General features: G+C 46.1%; 4 non-coding genes and 1 pseudogene across 4 annotated transcripts; all 5 read right to left on the reverse strand.

Moving 5' to 3' along the window:
• Positions 1–1,980: 1,980 nt before the first annotated feature.
• Positions 1,981–2,171, reverse strand: LOC130336241 (U2 spliceosomal RNA). The gene has a single exon (XR_008877701.1). It is a non-coding gene; the product is annotated as a U2 spliceosomal RNA (small nuclear RNA).
• Positions 2,172–4,223: 2,052 nt separating this feature from the next.
• On the reverse strand, positions 4,224–4,409 carry LOC130336206 (U2 spliceosomal RNA). The gene has a single exon (XR_008877676.1). It is a non-coding gene; the product is annotated as a U2 spliceosomal RNA (small nuclear RNA).
• A 5,388-nt stretch (positions 4,410–9,797) lies between these two features.
• LOC130336217 (U2 spliceosomal RNA) lies at positions 9,798–10,015 on the reverse strand (annotated as a pseudogene).
• A 2,089-nt stretch (positions 10,016–12,104) lies between these two features.
• LOC130336242 (U2 spliceosomal RNA) lies at positions 12,105–12,295 on the reverse strand. Its single transcript, XR_008877702.1, has one exon. It is a non-coding gene; the product is annotated as a U2 spliceosomal RNA (small nuclear RNA).
• Positions 12,296–14,389: 2,094 nt separating this feature from the next.
• On the reverse strand, positions 14,390–14,580 carry LOC130336243 (U2 spliceosomal RNA). Its single transcript, XR_008877703.1, has one exon. It is a non-coding gene; the product is annotated as a U2 spliceosomal RNA (small nuclear RNA).
• Positions 14,581–15,437: the final 857 nt, after the last annotated feature.

The following is a 15,437-nucleotide window of genomic DNA, read 5'->3' on the forward strand; positions in this document are numbered from 1 at the left end:
GGGGCAGTCAACCACCAGTACACACAGCAGAACCTAAACCCATACCATTATTGCTAAGCAGCAAGACAGGGGCCCATTGCACTCCCACGGGGCCTTTTTAAATGCAATCCATAACCCGGATTTGCCAGGAACCCTTCTTACTCCTCCTACTTGCATGTGACACTGGGCTTAGGATCTGCATAGGAAACACACACACAAGCACACACCTACCTTTGTTGCCTGCAGATGCCTCCTTGGCTGTCCCCAAACGGTATCAAACCAACACCCACGGGAAGCTGTAAGCATAGAGGACATGCCTGCACCCCATTGGACTTACCTGTGTGGGTTAAATCCGGGTTATTTGACAACCTATGGCGGTGATGGTTCTGCTCAGGCAGAGCAGTGCTGATGCTCCTCATAAAGCTGTCGCTGCTGTGAAGGTTCTAGGTGACATCACAATCCCTATGGTTACATACACAACAAAGCTGGGTTGTTGTTGTTTACACTCTGCAAGGCCTGTGGAAGTGAGTGACATCATAGCACTGTAGTTCTGAGGGTTCTAGATGGATGCAACAATCTCCTGTTGCTTCTATGAAGGCCATAATAGACGACATCACCAAACAGCTCCATAGTCACATACACAGCAAAGGAGAGATGTTGTTTACACCTAGTGATGTCAGTGGTATTGAGTGACATCACAGCACAGTGCTAAGGCTCCTGGGCCTGGACACAGCAGCGGCTGCAATATCTCAACGGAGAATACGTTTATATATATGTGTGTGTGTGCGCGTATATATATATATATATATATATATATATATATATATATATATATTTCTCCGCCGAAATCACTTTTAAACCCATTTCCACCTTTTTTTCCCTTCTCTTCCTCTTACTTTTTTTTCACGTTTTTTTACGTTTTTCTCCTTTTCGCCTCTTTTCTGGGCGTATTATTCTTCTTTTTCTTCTTTTTTTTCGTCTAATGCATACCCCATCAGTGCAGCAATGCTTATTCAATACCGCCAGCAGATGGAGACACTGGGGGATAATTTTCTAAGGATTTATACTGATTTTTCCTGTCTGAATTTGTCGCACAGAAAGTTGCAGGCCAAATATGTGTGACATTTCTGCGACTTTAGCTTCTAGAGCATTTTTACAACATTATACATAGGTGCTGAATACATAAAAAGCGACTGTTCAGCGACAGACAAGTCGCATCGGCTGAAAGTAGGCCAGAATGTCAGTCCATGTTGGAGCAGGTTTAGATACAGTCTAAAGCATAGATCTCAAAGTCTGTGCACAGAATTTAGCAAGGGCCTCGCACCTTCTGATGCATCAGGTAGGTGCACTATAGCATAGCCTAACCCTCTGTACTTTGGTCTATATTGATGCGGGACATAGACAGCCAGCTGATGACCAATCCATTAGTGCAATGGATGGCTGGAAGCATTTGTCTTTGCCTTTGCAATACCACAGAAGCAATGCATGGTCAATGTACAGCAATGACACACCTGTGTGAACAGCCAGGAGACCCCCCCATGTTATGTTACATAGTTACATAGTTAGTACGGTCGAAAAAAGACATATGTCCATCAAGTTCAACCAGGGAATTAAGGGGTAGGGGTGTGGCGCGATATTGGGGAAGGGATGAGATTTTATATTTCTTCATAAGCATTAATCTTATTTTGTCAATTAGGAACATTCAGCACCCACCCGCTATCAAGGCAGCTGCCTATCATGTCATGCCCTACCTGCACAGGTGTGCTGGCTACTCAAATGATCCAATTAAGGAGGCCATTTAGTCAGCAGCAGCAGAAGTCCTGTGCCTGGACGCTCCAACAGCGGCCAGACACAAGCAGAAGCAGCAGAAGCAGCAGCAGCACCACCTTTTGTTTTTTGGCTGCAGCAGCAGCAGCAGCAAGGCCCACAGGGCTGGCTAGCTGGCTAGCCAGCAAGCAGGTAGCAATGAAAGTAGGAATCTTTCTTTTTAACCCTGTAAGGGGGTGGTGCACTGTACCCGAAGATACTGCCATATCGGGTCAATGCATAGGGCGACGGAAGCAAGCTTCGAAATCGGCCCCCGTTCTCAAAAATCCATTTAATATATGGTCCCCAGATAGGGGACGTATCAGATATTAAACTGATAAGAACAGATACTACACTTGATCTTAGCCAAAAGGCCGAGAAGCGATAACCGTGAAAGGGGCGGGCCCAACAAGGTCCCCTTCATGGGCACTATCACTGCTTGCTGTCAGGGAGGCTGCCAGACAATTTTCCATGCACACTCTGGGCTGGGGGGCAGTCAACCACCAGTACACACAGCAGAACCTAAACCCATACCATTATTGCTAAGCAGCAAGACAGGGGCCCATTGCACTCCCACGGGGCCTTTTTAAATGCAATCCATAACCCGGATTTGCCAGGAACCCTTCTTACTCCTCCTACTTGCATGTGACACTGGGCTTAGGATCTGCATAGGAAACACACACACAAGCACACACCTACCTTTGTTGCCTGCAGATGCCTCCTTGGCTGTCCCCAAACGGTATCAAACCAACACCCACGGGAAGCTGTAAGCATAGAGGACATGCCTGCACCCCATTGGACTTACCTGTGTGGGTTAAATCCGGGTTATTTGACAACCTATGGCGGTGATGGTTCTGCTCAGGCAGAGCAGTGCTGATGCTCCTCATAAAGCTGTCGCTGCTGTGAAGGTTCTAGGTGACATCACAATCCCTATGGTTACATACACAACAAAGCTGGGTTGTTGTTGTTTACACTCTGCAAGGCCTGTGGAAGTGAGTGACATCATAGCACTGTAGTTCTGAGGGTTCTAGATGGATGCAACAATCTCCTGTTGCTTCTATGAAGGCCATAATAGACGACATCACCAAACAGCTCCATAGTCACATACACAGCAAAGGAGAGATGTTGTTTACACCTAGTGATGTCAGTGGTATTGAGTGACATCACAGCACAGTGCTAAGGCTCCTGGGCCTGGACACAGCAGCGGCTGCAATATCTCAACGGAGAATACGTTTATATATATGTGTGTGTGTGCGCGTATATATATATATATATATATATATATATATATATATATATATTTCTCCGCCGAAATCACTTTTAAACCCATTTCCACCTTTTTTTCCCTTCTCTTCCTCTTACTTTTTTTTCACGTTTTTTTACGTTTTTCTCCTTTTCGCCTCTTTTCTGGGCGTATTATTCTTCTTTTTCTTCTTTTTTTTCGTCTAATGCATACCCCATCAGTGCAGCAATGCTTATTCAATACCGCCAGCAGATGGAGACACTGGGGGATAATTTTCTAAGGATTTATACTGATTTTTCCTGTCTGAATTTGTCGCACAGAAAGTTGCAGGCCAAATATGTGTGACATTTCTGCGACTTTAGCTTCTAGAGCATTTTTACAACATTATACATAGGTGCTGAATACATAAAAAGCGACTGTTCAGCGACAGACAAGTCGCATCGGCTGAAAGTAGGCCAGAATGTCAGTCCATGTTGGAGCAGGTTTAGATACAGTCTAAAGCATAGATCTCAAAGTCTGTGCACAGAATTTAGCAAGGGCCTCGCACCTTCTGATGCATCAGGTAGGTGCACTATAGCATAGCCTAACCCTCTGTACTTTGGTCTATATTGATGCGGGACATAGACAGCCAGCTGATGACCAATCCATTAGTGCAATGGATGGCTGGAAGCATTTGTCTTTGCCTTTGCAATACCACAGAAGCAATGCATGGTCAATGTACAGCAATGACACACCTGTGTGAACAGCCAGGAGACCCCCCCATGTTATGTTACATAGTTACATAGTTAGTACGGTCGAAAAAAGACATATGTCCATCAAGTTCAACCAGGGAATTAAGGGGTAGGGGTGTGGCGCGATATTGGGGAAGGGATGAGATTTTATATTTCTTCATAAGCATTAATCTTATTTTGTCAATTAGGAACATTCAGCACCCACCCGCTATCAAGGCAGCTGCCTATCATGTCATGCCCTACCTGCACAGGTGTGCTGGCTACTCAAATGATCCAATTAAGGAGGCCATTTAGTCAGCAGCAGCAGAAGTCCTGTGCCTGGACGCTCCAACAGCGGCCAGACACAAGCAGAAGCAGCAGAAGCAGCAGCAGCAGCAGCAGCAAGGCCCACAGGGCTGGCTAGCTGGCTAGCCAGCAAGCAGGTAGCAATGAAAGTAGGAATCTTTCTTTTTAACCCTGTAAGGGGGTGGTGCACTGTACCCGAAGATACTGCCATATCGGGTCAATGCATAGGGCGACGGAAGCAAGCTTCGAAATCGGCCCCCGTTCTCAAAAATCCATTTAATATATGGTCCCCAGATAGGGGACGTATCAGATATTAAACTGATAAGAACAGATAAGGTTTCAACAAAATTTTATTGAATAAATAAGAAACCAGACAGAATTTAAAATGCAAAATAATAAAAGGTTCACAAAAGTTTTAAAATACAAATAATAAAACCAGTTATAAAAGGAGAAAAAATAAAAATGGCAGGATAAAACATTATACAAATGTCATAAAAACTGATTATATTGTTATTTCGTTCCATAGAGGCAGACACCACATGGATGCTGCCTCGCTGGCCCCCAACTGTTTCTTGTCTCTTAGGTAATAGATGTACATCTCACTCAGGGCCAGCTTTATACAGTTTTTAACATCAATAAAATCATGTTTAAAAAGTAAGATGTTCCTAACTTTCCAGATGGCATTTTTAAAACAATTAATAATCATCCAGCAGATCATCTGCTGTTTAAAATTGGGGCAGTTAAAAAGACCGTAAAAGACACATTCGTGATTAAAATCTTTTAGGCCGCAGGCCCACTTCAAAAGTGGGCCTACCTTCCTCCAAAGCTCCCGTGCAAAAGGGCAGTTCCAAAATATGTGCAGCACCGTTTCGTCCACTCCGCAGCCATCTCTCGGGCACTTGGCTCTCGCCACCAGTCCTCGCCTGTGCTGGAACTCACGAGTAGGGAGGCACTGGTGGACGATTGCCCAGGCAAGATCCCTGTGTACATTCGCCAGAAACTTCCCGTACACGTTCCGCCATACCTTTTTGGATCTTGCCTGTGTGAAATTGGACACTGCCAGGGTAACCTCACTCCGCCTGAGGACCTTTGATACCTTTCTCTGGTCCCCCAGTATGTCAGGCTCCAAATCTTGGAGACCTAGGAGCCTGACTGTCTTTTCCAACACCACATAATGTTTTGGGGGACACAGAAGCACCGGAGCGTTCAGAGGGATGCGCAACCATCTTTTAAAAACCATGCCCGCAGCGTACCTTAAAAAGCAGCTAAAAATGCCATCGGATTTAATAATTTTAAAACAGAAACAGAAATACTTTATGTAAAAGAAAGTAAAAAGGTTAGGAACATCTTTCCCGCCATTATCTTTACTTTTGTACATAAAATCACGCTTTAATTTCTCCATTTTTGAACCCCATAAAAAAGTAAAAACAATTCTAGTTACTTTTTTAATGTATAAAATAGATGGAGGAAATACCATGGCAATGTATAGCATAATAGGGAGTAAAACCATCTTTATTATTAAAATCTTCCCCTCCATGGTAAGGTTTCTAAGATTCCACATTAAAATCTTCTTCTCCATCTTAGCTATAGCTGAATCCCAGTTAGGGCTCCCATCATTGACCTGGTTAAAAACAATACCTAAAACTTTAATTTGATCCTGTTGCATTGTGACTCCTGGGGTGATGGATGAATCCCAGGAGCCAATATAAAAACAGTCACATTTATCTGTGTTTAGCTTAAAACCAGAGACCTCGCAGAAATAGCTGGTGTTCCTCAATGCCCCCCTCATGGATGGAGAGTCCGGGCACAGTATGGTGACATCATCCATGTACCCCAACACCTTTAGATGGGTCCCTCCTCCACCAGGTATCGGTACGCCTCTTACTACCCGGTCTTTTCTGAGGAGGGCCATCAGTGGTTCGATTGCGCAAATAAAAAGGAGTGGGGACAGGGGGCAGCCCTGTTTGACACCTGATAAAAGAGGAACACCGCTGGTTAAAAAGCCATTAACAGAGACTTGACTAAAACAGGATCGGTATAAAAGCATGATTCGGCTTAAAATCGTTTCAGGCACTGCCATCTTTTTAAGAACTAAAAACAGGTATTCATGGGAGACCCTATCAAAGGCTTTTTCAAAGTCTAAGGATAAAATTGCTACAGTTTGATTTCTATCCTTAAAATACCATAAAACATCTCTTAAAATATTTAGGGATTCAGCTATAGACCTTCCAGGTACCCCACAAACCTGATTTGGGTGAATTAATTTATGAATAAAAGGTTTAAAACGGACAGCTAATAACTTGGCTAAAACTTTATAATCGACATTTAAAAGTGTGATGGGGCGCCAATTTTTTAGCATATCCTTTTCACCCTTTTTAAAAAGTAATGATACAATCCCCCTCCTCCAGGAAGGGGGAAGTTCATTAACAATAAAAGTTTCTTTATACAATAAAACCATATCATCCTTTAAAATATCCCAAAAAGCTAAATAAAATTCGATGGGTAAACCATCTTCCCCAGGGGCCTTCCCACTAGAAAAACTTTTAAAAACAAATAAAAGTTCATCTAAGTTAAGATCACGGGATAAAACCTCCTGGTCTAAAACATCTAGCTTAAAATCAAGGGAATTAAGAACATGTTCTAAAAAGGATGGATTAAGATCTTTCTTATTAAAAAGAAGCTGGTAGAAGTTAAAAACTGCATCTAACATGCCTTTTGGAGTGGATTCACCCTCAAGGTTTTGGATGATATCCCTCCTATTCATCACTTTTTTAAAAAAGAAACGGGAACATTTCTCGCCCTCCTCCAGGTGCTGCACATGTGAGTTAAAAATGATTTGTTTCCCTTTCTTTTCTATGGCATGTTTTATTTCAGTTTTAAGGTTTAAAATATCATTTTCTACATCCATACCAGCTTCTTTCAATTTAAAAAGTACATTTAAACGCATGTTAAGAACATAAAACCACTGTTTTTCCATTTTTGCCTTCTTCTTACCTGCTTTGATAAAAAAAATCTGATTTTAGATTTGGTGCCCTCCCACCAGTGCAGCATAGGCTCGTGGGGTTTTCTTTGTGATTGCCAGCACTGGTAGGTCCGCACAAACTCCTCTTTTATCTCAGGGTCCTCTAGGAGTGTGGTGTTTAATCTCCAGAGGCCCCTTTTTGCTTTTTGCTCCCCCTCTAGCTCCAGGACCACCAAGAGGAGCTTATGATCAGAGAAGATATTCTGCTCGAGCGTGCATTTCAGGGGTTTAAAAGCTCTAGAGGAAAAAATAAAATCGATTCTGGAGCTCACTCTTCCATTGGACCATGTGGCGCCCGGGTCCTCCGGCAAGAGATCCTTCCAGCAATCTTTCAAGTTAAAATCATCAATAAAATTTTTAAGCAGGTAAGAAGTGCGGTCTTTACGATTAATATCCCCACCCTGCCGGTGTTCCCCATCACGTATGCAGTTAAAATCACCTCCCACCAGCAGGGGGGAAGACCCAACACAAAACAGTGGTAAAATTTCAAATAGTTCTGCCCGCTCCTGTTTATCAGGAGGGGCATACACATTTAAAACACGAATTAAAAGTCCATTAAAATATAGATGAATTAAAAGAGCTCTGCCAGGCACAATCTCAGTTACTGTATGAATAGAAAAGGACTGGCCTCGGCAGAGCAGCCCAACACCCACAGAACGACAGTCATTTGCACCGGACCATATGGATGGGCCCAGCTTCCAGTCTTCTTTTAAGTCTTTATAGTCCATTTTACTAGGGATTCCACATTCTTGTAGCAGGCAAAGGTCAAAGTCACATGTCTCTAGATAAGAAAATAAAGCAGCCCTGCGATCAGGGCTCTTTAAGGACCTCACATTGAGTGAGGCAATTTTTACAGGGATAGGCATAGTTTATGGAGAGTCCGTGCTTGGAGAATCAAAGTCAATAATAAGCTGCGTACCGTCATCCCCCGCCTGCGGGGTCATCAGCTCCTTAATGTTCTGAGGGTCGGAGCTTGAGATCGATGATGCCCCGACCCTGAGCTCGCTCTCGTCCGAACTACGGCACGCCGCTTTCCTTTGAATGTCTTCCTCTTCTTCTTCTCTTTGTCTTTTAAATGTCATACTGCTGTCCATATCCTCTGTGTTGCTCTCACTCGATGTAATCTCTGGCCCCCGGCTGATGGATCTGCGTCTTCTTTCATCTTTTGACGACTGGAACTGCTGCACAGGGGCCTGTGAGGCCTCTTTTCCGGAACCTTTGCCGCTACCTTGGGAAGTTTTCATCGCTTGTTCCCCAGCAAGCGTTGCTGAGGACTGTTGCTCCAACTTCCCCATCGATCGACGATGGCCAGTTTTACCCACCGGGTCCACTGCTGGCGGGGCAGCAAACCCTGGTTTGGCGCCACTTGTCTTCTTGGCCCTGTCCTGTATAGGCGGAGTAACAGGACCGGGCTCAGACCTGGCCACCTGGCTCCCCTTCCGGCGGGCTTTCACCGGGGCCTCTTCGTCCGGAGCAGGGCGACCCTGGGCCAAGCCAGTACCTGGCTTATGCTGCAATTTTGGGTCCACCTCTGCCCCCACCGAGGCCCGTCGGCTGCCACCCGCCACAGGTGAGCCCCCTTCAGAAGTTTCGGCGGGCTCTTGAGCCAGGTAGGAAGTCGATCGACGTCTTTCAATTTCCCGGGCAGTAAACTCGATCACCCGCCCGGGCTTCGTGGAATCCCCATGGCCTCCCCCTAGCACTACCACCGGTGGGCCCCCCGATGGAGCACCAGAGGTCTTGGGCCTGGACCCATCAGTACCTGCCTTCTGGGGTTTGGGCATCTTAAAAAAGGACGTCTTTTGTCCTGTCCCCTCTTTGGGTGGGCCCAGCCTTGACCCACCCATCGTAGTTTTTGCTTTATGGGGACAGGAATTAAAATCATGATTTTCCTCTCCGCAGAGGTTACACCTTATCGTATGGCTACATCTTGAGGCTATGTGACCTTCTTGGCCACACCTATTGCAGCGAATCACACGCTCCGCGCCGCAGGTCTCCTGGGTGTGGCCAAACCTCAAGCAATTTCGGCAATACATAGGCATTTGAGGATAGAACAGGAAGCCCCGAACTCTCCCGATGGCAAAATTTGGGGGCGGATGGCAAAGACCCCCAATACCACCGGGATCCTTACGGAGCTTGACCCAGAACTTCCTCTTGCCGTTCCAGAACCGCACGGAGTTCAATATTTTGTTTGCGAATCGCACCTCTTCGCAGTATCGCCGAAGAAAAGTGGCTATATCCTCCGTGGTCACATGAGGGCTGTGCATAGCCACCACCAACGGTATATGTTCCTCACCATAGAGGAACTGGAACGAAAGACCGTCGAGTCGATCGTCCCTCTGGTCCGCACCAGACAAGGTTGCATAGATGTTATCGCAACACGCCGTGGCCGTGAAGGTGACGGTATACAGGCCACGGCTTTCCTGGTCATTTAGACACAGGATGTCCTCCCTATTGAGGCGGAAGTAGTCAAGAAGAATCACCTCCGCAATGAAGCGGAGGTTCTTCAACTGACGATGGCTCTCCGACACCTCTATGCGGATGGTATTTCGCATCGACATTTCCCCAGAGGGGAAAGCCCAGGAGAACGGCATCTTCCACACCCAGGGACTAAGCCCCTTCCCCAATAGCAGCAGGGGCTCGGAATCCCGCTATAAAAGCGGAACCCTTACCCAAGGCAGAGGTCGGGGGTACCCTAGGTGCTTCCGAAGCTACAGGTAACGCTCAACGTACCGAAAATGCCTTCTGAGACACAAGGTCCCAGAGACAGGGGGATCGCAACCCGTTGTCTGTGGACTAAGCCCGCTCCCCAATAGCAGCAAGGGGGTGAAGTCCCTCCGTAAGGAGAGACAATCCCCCAAGGCCGAGAAGCGGGGTACCACAGACACCTTCCGACCAGACCAAATGCAGATACTACACTTGATCTTAGCCAAAAGGCCGAGAAGCGATAACCGTGAAAGGGGCGGGCCCAACAAGGTCCCCTTCATGGGCACTATCACTGCTTGCTGTCAGGGAGGCTGCCAGACAATTTTCCATGCACACTCTGGGCTGGGGGGCAGTCAACCACCAGTACACACAGCAGAACCTAAACCCATACCATTATTGCTAAGCAGCAAGACAGGGGCCCATTGCACTCCCACGGGGCCTTTTTAAATGCAATCCATAACCCGGATTTGCCAGGAACCCTTCTTACTCCTCCTACTTGCATGTGACACTGGGCTTAGGATCTGCATAGGAAACACACACACAAGCACACACCTACCTTTGTTGCCTGCAGATGCCTCCTTGGCTGTCCCCAAACGGTATCAAACCAACACCCACGGGAAGCTGTAAGCATAGAGGACATGCCTGCACCCCATTGGACTTACCTGTGTGGGTTAAATCCGGGTTATTTGACAACCTATGGCGGTGATGGTTCTGCTCAGGCAGAGCAGTGCTGATGCTCCTCATAAAGCTGTCGCTGCTGTGAAGGTTCTAGGTGACATCACAATCCCTATGGTTACATACACAACAAAGCTGGGTTGTTGTTGTTTACACTCTGCAAGGCCTGTGGAAGTGAGTGACATCATAGCACTGTAGTTCTGAGGGTTCTAGATGGATGCAACAATCTCCTGTTGCTTCTATGAAGGCCATAATAGACGACATCACCAAACAGCTCCATAGTCACATACACAGCAAAGGAGAGATGTTGTTTACACCTAGTGATGTCAGTGGTATTGAGTGACATCACAGCACAGTGCTAAGGCTCCTGGGCCTGGACACAGCAGCGGCTGCAATATCTCAACGGAGAATACGTTTATATATATGTGTGTGTGTGCGCGTATATATATATATATATATATATATATATATATATATATATATATTTCTCCGCCGAAATCACTTTTAAACCCATTTCCACCTTTTTTTCCCTTCTCTTCCTCTTACTTTTTTTTCACGTTTTTTTACGTTTTTCTCCTTTTCGCCTCTTTTCTGGGCGTATTATTCTTCTTTTTCTTCTTTTTTTTCGTCTAATGCATACCCCATCAGTGCAGCAATGCTTATTCAATACCGCCAGCAGATGGAGACACTGGGGGATAATTTTCTAAGGATTTATACTGATTTTTCCTGTCTGAATTTGTCGCACAGAAAGTTGCAGGCCAAATATGTGTGACATTTCTGCGACTTTAGCTTCTAGAGCATTTTTACAACATTATACATAGGTGCTGAATACATAAAAAGCGACTGTTCAGCGACAGACAAGTCGCATCGGCTGAAAGTAGGCCAGAATGTCAGTCCATGTTGGAGCAGGTTTAGATACAGTCTAAAGCATAGATCTCAAAGTCTGTGCACAGAATTTAGCAAGGGCCTCGCACCTTCTGATGCATCAGGTAGGTGCACTATAGCATAGCCTAACCCTCTGTACTTTGGTCTATATTGATGCGGGACATAGACAGCCAGCTGATGACCAATCCATTAGTGCAATGGATGGCTGGAAGCATTTGTCTTTGCCTTTGCAATACCACAGAAGCAATGCATGGTCAATGTACAGCAATGACACACCTGTGTGAACAGCCAGGAGACCCCCCCATGTTATGTTACATAGTTACATAGTTAGTACGGTCGAAAAAAGACATATGTCCATCAAGTTCAACCAGGGAATTAAGGGGTAGGGGTGTGGCGCGATATTGGGGAAGGGATGAGATTTTATATTTCTTCATAAGCATTAATCTTATTTTGTCAATTAGGAACATTCAGCACCCACCCGCTATCAAGGCAGCTGCCTATCATGTCATGCCCTACCTGCACAGGTGTGCTGGCTACTCAAATGATCCAATTAAGGAGGCCATTTAGTCAGCAGCAGCAGAAGTCCTGTGCCTGGACGCTCCAACAGCGGCCAGACACAAGCAGAAGCAGCAGAAGCAGCAGCAGCACCACCTTTTGTTTTTTGGCTGCAGCAGCAGCAGCAGCAGCAGCAAGGCCCACAGGGCTGGCTAGCTGGCTAGCCAGCAAGCAGGTAGCAATGAAAGTAGGAATCTTTCTTTTTAACCCTGTAAGGGGGTGGTGCACTGTACCCGAAGATACTGCCATATCGGGTCAATGCATAGGGCGACGGAAGCAAGCTTCGAAATCGGCCCCCGTTCTCAAAAATCCATTTAATATATGGTCCCCAGATAGGGGACGTATCAGATATTAAACTGATAAGAACAGATACTACACTTGATCTTAGCCAAAAGGCCGAGAAGCGATAACCGTGAAAGGGGCGGGCCCAACAAGGTCCCCTTCATGGGCACTATCACTGCTTGCTGTCAGGGAGGCTGCCAGACAATTTTCCATGCACACTCTGGGCTGGGGGGCAGTCAACCACCAGTACACACAGCAGAACCTAAACCCATACCATTATTGCTAAGCAGCAAGACAGGGGCCCATTGCACTCCCACGGGGCCTTTTTAAATGCAATCCATAACCCGGATTTGCCAGGAACCCTTCTTACTCCTCCTACTTGCATGTGACACTGGGCTTAGGATCTGCATAGGAAACACACACACAAGCACACACCTACCTTTGTTGCCTGCAGATGCCTCCTTGGCTGTCCCCAAACGGTATCAAACCAACACCCACGGGAAGCTGTAAGCATAGAGGACATGCCTGCACCCCATTGGACTTACCTGTGTGGGTTAAATCCGGGTTATTTGACAACCTATGGCGGTGATGGTTCTGCTCAGGCAGAGCAGTGCTGATGCTCCTCATAAAGCTGTCGCTGCTGTGAAGGTTCTAGGTGACATCACAATCCCTATGGTTACATACACAACAAAGCTGGGTTGTTGTTGTTTACACTCTGCAAGGCCTGTGGAAGTGAGTGACATCATAGCACTGTAGTTCTGAGGGTTCTAGATGGATGCAACAATCTCCTGTTGCTTCTATGAAGGCCATAATAGACGACATCACCAAACAGCTCCATAGTCACATACACAGCAAAGGAGAGATGTTGTTTACACCTAGTGATGTCAGTGGTATTGAGTGACATCACAGCACAGTGCTAAGGCTCCTGGGCCTGGACACAGCAGCGGCTGCAATATCTCAACGGAGAATACGTTTATATATATGTGTGTGTGTGCGCGTATATATATATATATATATATATATATATATATATATATATATATATTTCTCCGCCGAAATCACTTTTAAACCCATTTCCACCTTTTTTTCCCTTCTCTTCCTCTTACTTTTTTTTCACGTTTTTTTACGTTTTTCTCCTTTTCGCCTCTTTTCTGGGCGTATTATTCTTCTTTTTCTTCTTTTTTTTCGTCCAATGCATACCCCATCAGTGCAGCAATGCTTATTCAATACCGCCAGCAGATGGAGACACTGGGGGATAATTTTCTAAGGATTTATACAGATTTTTCCTGTCTGAATTTGTCGCACAGAAAGTTGCAGGCCAAATATGTGTGACATTTCTGCGACTTTAGCTTCTAGAGCATTTTTACAACATTATACATAGGTGCTGAATACATAAAAAGCGACTGTTCAGCGACAGACAAGTCGCATCGGCTGAAAGTAGGCCAGAATGTCAGTCCATGTTGGAGCAGGTTTAGATACAGTCTAAAGCATAGATCTCAAAGTCTGTGCACAGAATTTAGCAAGGGCCTCGCACCTTCTGATGCATCAGGTAGGTGCACTATAGCATAGCCTAACCCTCTGTACTTTGGTCTATATTGATGCGGGACATAGACAGCCAGCTGATGACCAATCCATTAGTGCAATGGATGGCTGGAAGCATTTGTCTTTGCCTTTGCAATACCACAGAAGCAATGCATGGTCAATGTACAGCAATGACACACCTGTGTGAACAGCCAGGAGACCCCCCCATGTTATGTTACATAGTTACATAGTTAGTACGGTCGAAAAAAGACATATGTCCATCAAGTTCAACCAGGGAATTAAGGGGTAGGGGTGTGGCGCGATATTGGGGAAGGGATGAGATTTTATATTTCTTCATAAGCATTAATCTTATTTTGTCAATTAGGAACATTCAGCACCCACCCGCTATCAAGGCAGCTGCCTATCATGTCATGCCCTACCTGCACAGGTGTGCTGGCTACTCAAATGATCCAATTAAGGAGGCCATTTAGTCAGCAGCAGCAGAAGTCCTGTGCCTGGACGCTCCAACAGCGGCCAGACACAAGCAGAAGCAGCAGAAGCAGCAGCAGCACCACCTTTTGTTTTTTGGCTGCAGCAGCAGCAGCAGCAGCAGCAGCAAGGCCCACAGGGCTGGCTAGCTGGCTAGCCAGCAAGCAGGTAGCAATGAAAGTAGGAATCTTTCTTTTTAACCCTGTAAGGGGGTGGTGCACTGTACCCGAAGATACTGCCATATCGGGTCAATGCATAGGGCGACGGAAGCAAGCTTCGAAATCGGCCCCCGTTCTCAAAAATCCATTTAATATATGGTCCCCAGATAGGGGACGTATCAGATATTAAACTGATAAGAACAGATACTACACTTGATCTTAGCCAAAAGGCCGAGAAGCGATAACCGTGAAAGGGGCGGGCCCAACAAGGTCCCCTTCATGGGCACTATCACTGCTTGCTGTCAGGGAGGCTGCCAGACAATTTTCCATGCACACTCTGGGCTGGGGGGCAGTCAACCACCAGTACACACAGCAGAACCTAAACCCATACCATTATTGCTAAGCAGCAAGACAGGGGCCCATTGCACTCCCACGGGGCCTTTTTAAATGCAATCCATAACCCGGATTTGCCAGGAACCCTTCTTACTCCTCCTACTTGCATGTGACACTGGGCTTAGGATCTGCATAGGAAACACACACACAAGCACACACCTACCTTTGTTGCCTGCAGATGCCTCCTTGGCTGTCCCCAAACGGTATCAAACCAACACCCACGGGAAGCTGTAAGCATAGAGGACATGCCTGCACCCCATTGGACTTACCTGTGTGGGTTAAATCCGGGTTATTTGACAACCTATGGCGGTGATGGTTCTGCTCAGGCAGAGCAGTGCTGATGCTCCTCATAAAGCTGTCGCTGCTGTGAAGGTTCTAGGTGACATCACAATCCCTATGGTTACATACACAACAAAGCTGGGTTGTTGTTGTTTACACTCTGCAAGGCCTGTGGAAGTGAGTGACATCATAGCACTGTAGTTCTGAGGGTTCTAGATGGATGCAACAATCTCCTGTTGCTTCTATGAAGGCCATAATAGACGACATCACCAAACAGCTCCATAGTCACATACACAGCAAAGGAGAGATGTTGTTTACACCTAGTGATGTCAGTGGTATTGAGTGACATCACAGCACAGTGCTAAGGCTCCTGGGCCTGGACACAGCAGCGGCTGCAATATCTCAACGGAGAATACGTTTATATATAT

This window comes from Hyla sarda, unplaced genomic scaffold (assembly GCF_029499605.1).
Source record: "Hyla sarda isolate aHylSar1 unplaced genomic scaffold, aHylSar1.hap1 scaffold_471, whole genome shotgun sequence".
Lineage (NCBI taxonomy): Eukaryota > Metazoa > Chordata > Amphibia > Anura > Hylidae > Hyla > Hyla sarda.